This window comes from Astatotilapia calliptera, unplaced genomic scaffold (assembly GCF_900246225.1).
Source record: "Astatotilapia calliptera unplaced genomic scaffold, fAstCal1.2 U_scaffold_13, whole genome shotgun sequence".
NCBI classification, from domain to species: Eukaryota; Metazoa; Chordata; class Actinopteri; order Cichliformes; family Cichlidae; genus Astatotilapia; species Astatotilapia calliptera.
In genome coordinates, this window is record NW_020535652.1 from 395,412 (window position 1) to 399,237 (window position 3,826).

The window sequence follows — 3,826 nt, forward strand, 5'->3', positions numbered from 1 at the left end:
CTTTTTACATGAACACATATAACACATGGCAAATTGGTCCTGGGTGAGGGTCCAGACAAAGAGCGATTCAGAAGACCCTTATGAAGAGAACATCGAGGGAACAGTTTACCCTGCCCGGGATAGGGTTACCGGGGCCCCGCCCTGGAGCCAGGCCCGGGGAGGGTGCCCGAGGGCGAGCGTCTGGTGGCCTTAGTCCAAGGGGCCCGGCCGGGCACAGCCCGAAGAGCAGACATGGGCCCATCCTCCCGCATGCCCACCATCCCCAGTAGGCACCATAGGGGTCGGTGCATTGTGTGCCGGGTGTCGGCCAGGAGCGGAGGCCCTGGCGGACTGATCCCCGGCTGCCAAGACTAGCAATAGGGACATGGAATGTCACCTCTCTGGTGGGGAAGGAGCCTGAGTTAGTGCGTGAGGTTGAGAGGTACCGGCTAGATATAGTCGGGCTCACCTCTACGCATGGCTTGGGCTCTGGAACCAGTCTCCTAGAGAGGGGCTGGACTCTGTCTCAGTCTGGAGTTACCCCTGGTGAGAGGCGACGGGTTGGGGTGGGTATTCTAACATCCCCTCGGCTTGCTGCCGGTACGTTGGGGTTTTTCCCAGTGGATGAGAGGGTTTTTTTCCCTGCGTCTTAGGGTCGGGGAACGGGTCCTGACTGTCATCTGCGCTTATGCGCCGAGTGGCAGTTCAGAGTACCCAGCCTTCTTAGAGTCCCTGAGGGGGGGGGGGGGGGGGGGTGCTGGAAGGTGCTCCACCTGGAGACTCTGTTGTCCTCCTGGGAGACTTCAATGCTCACGTGGGTAACGACAGCGAGACCTAGAGGGGCGTGATTGGGAGGAACGGCCTCCCTGATCTGAACCGGAGCGGTGTTTTGTTATTGGACTCCTGTGCAAATCACAGTTTGGCCATAACGAACACCTTGTTCGAACATAAGAATGTCCATAAGTGCACGTGGCACCAGGACGCTCTAGGCCGTAGGTCGATGATCGATTTTGTAATCGTATCACCAGACCTGCGACCATATGTTCTGGACACTCTGGTAAAGAGAGGGGCTGAGCTGTCAACTGATCACCACCTGGTGGTGAGTTGGATCAGGTGGCTGGGGAGGACGCTGGACAGACCCGGTGCACCTAAACGCGTAGTTAGGGTGTGCTGGGAACGTCTAGAAGAGGCCCCAGTCCGCGAGATCTTCAACGCACACCTCCGGCAGAGCTTCAACAGCATTCCAAGGGAGACTGGGGACATTGAGTCTGAATGGACCATGTTCAGCGTCTCCATTGCCGAAGCTGCTGCATTGAGCTGCGGCTGCAGGGTGATTGGTGCCTGCCGTGGTGGTAATCCCCGAACCAAATCGGGGACACCAGAGGTGAAGGGAGCCACCAGGCAGAAGAAAGAGTCTTATCGGACTTGGTTAGCCTGTGGGACTCCGGAGGCAGCCGACAGGTATCGACAGGCCAAGCGGAATGCGGCCCCTGGTGTTGATGAGGTCTGCCCCGAGTTCCTGAAGGCTCTGGACGTTGTAGGGCTGTCCTGGTTGACACGCCTCTACAATGTTGCGTGGAGATCAGGGGCAGTACCCCTAGACTGGCAGACCGGGGTGGTGGTCCCCATCTTTAAGAAGGGAGACCGGAGGGTGTGTTCCAACTACAAGGGGATCACACTCCTCAACCTCCCTGGGAAAGTCTATGCCAGGGTGCTGGAAAGGAGAGTTCGTCCGCTAGTCGAACCTCGGATACAGGAGGAACAATGCGGTTTTCGTCCTGGTCGCTGAACACTGGACCAGCTCTTTATCCTCTCAAGGATACTTGAGGGTGCATGGGAGTTTGCCCAACCAGTCTACAGATGTTTTGTGGACTTGGAGAAGGCATTCGACCGTGTCCCTCGGGGTGTCCTGTGGGAGGTGTTGCGGGAGTATGGGGTGTCTGAGCCATTGCTACGATCCCTATACAACCGTTGCAAGAGCTTGGTTCGCATTGCCGGCAATAAGTCGGACTCATTTCCGGTGGGTGATGGGCTCCGCCAGGGCTGCCCTTTGTCACCGGTTCTGTTCATAATTTTTATGGAGTGGCGGAGGGCTTTCACTTTGGTGGCCTCAGAATCTCATCTCTGCTTTTTGCGGATGATGTGGTTCTGTTGGCTTCATCGGGTGGGGGCCTCCAGCTCGCACTGGAACGGTTCGCAGCCGAGTGTGAAGCAGCGGGAATGAGGATCAGCACCTCCAAATCTCAGGCCATGGTTCTCAGCCGGAAAAGGGTGGAGTACCCACTCCGGGTCAGGGATGGGTTCCTGCCCCAAGTGGAGGAGTTCAAGTATCTCGGGGTCTTGTTCGCGCGTGATGGGAGAAGGGAGCCGGAGATCGACAGACGGATCGGTTCTGCGGCTGCAGTGATGCGGACGCTGCACCGGTCCGTCGTGGTGAAGAGGGAGCTTAGTGTAAAAGCGAAGCTCTCAATTTTCCGGCCAATCTACGTCCCTACCCTCACCTATGGCCACGAGCTGTGGGTAGTGACCGAAAGAACGAGATCGCGGATACAAGCGGAAGAAATGAGCTTCCTCCGAAGGGTGGCTGGCCTCTCCCTTAGAGATGGGTGAGAAGTTCAGCCATCCGAGAGGGGCTCAGAGTAGAGCCGCTGCTGCTCCACATCGAAAGGGGCCAACTGAGGTGGTTCGGGCATCTGACAAGGATGCCTCCTGGGCGCCTCCTGGGTGAGGTGTTCCGGGCATGTCCCACCGGGAGGAGGCCCCGGGGCAGACCCAGGACACCCTGGAGAGATTATATCTCTCGGCTGGCCTGGGAACGCCTTGGTGTTCCCCTGGATAAGCTGGAGGAGGTGGCTGGGGAGAGGGAGGTCTGGGCCTCTCTGCTTAGGCTGCTGCCCCCGCGACCCGGCCTCAGATAAAGTGGATGAAGATGGATGGATGGACATATAACACAATAAATTTTAATATAAAATTTCAATTTATTTATACAGTGCCTAATGATAACAATAGTCTCCTGAAGACACTTTATATTGTAAGGTAGACCCTGCCATAATACAAAAAAACAAAAATCATATGAACCTCTAGCAAACAGTTTGGCGACACTGGGAAGGAAAACAATGCATAAACCCTCCAAAACAGAAATCAGTTCAACATAAACACAGTAATCAGTAGCTCCACCATGATTGTTGATCACTTCAAAAATTCACGTGGCATGCTTGATGGAAGTGTTTCCATGAGTTGATTGCAAACATTTCTCCAAATGTTGAAGACAGCCACACGAAGGGCATCTGTCTGGAACTGTTGTCCATTCTTGTAAATTTCGCTTACCATCCATCCTGAAAGGTTCTCAATTAGATTTAAATCAGGGGAACACGCAGGATGGTCCAAAAGACTGACGTTATTCTTCTGGAAGAAGTCCCTTGTCCCGTGGGTATTGTGTACTGTAGCATTGTCCTGTTGAAAAACCCAGTCAATCCCACATACACGAGGGCCCTCAGTCATGAGGGATGCTCTGCAATATCTGGACTTAGTGGTGTTTGATGCCCCTGCACCTCCTGAAGCTCCATTGTTCCACTGGAGGAAAAAGCACCACAGAACATTATTGGGCCCTCTCCACTGTGACATGCAGAAAACATCTCAGGGGGAATCTACTTGTCATGCCAGTAACATTGGAAACCATCAGGACCATCAAGGTTAAATTATTTCTTATCAGAGAATAAAACTTTCTTCCACCTTTCAATCTCCCATGTTTGGTGCACTCTTGCACAGTCCAAACAGGGAGTCCTGTGGTGTTCAAGGAGACAAGGCCTTTGAAGACCTTTTGTGTTTTTGAAGCCCTTCAGTCTCA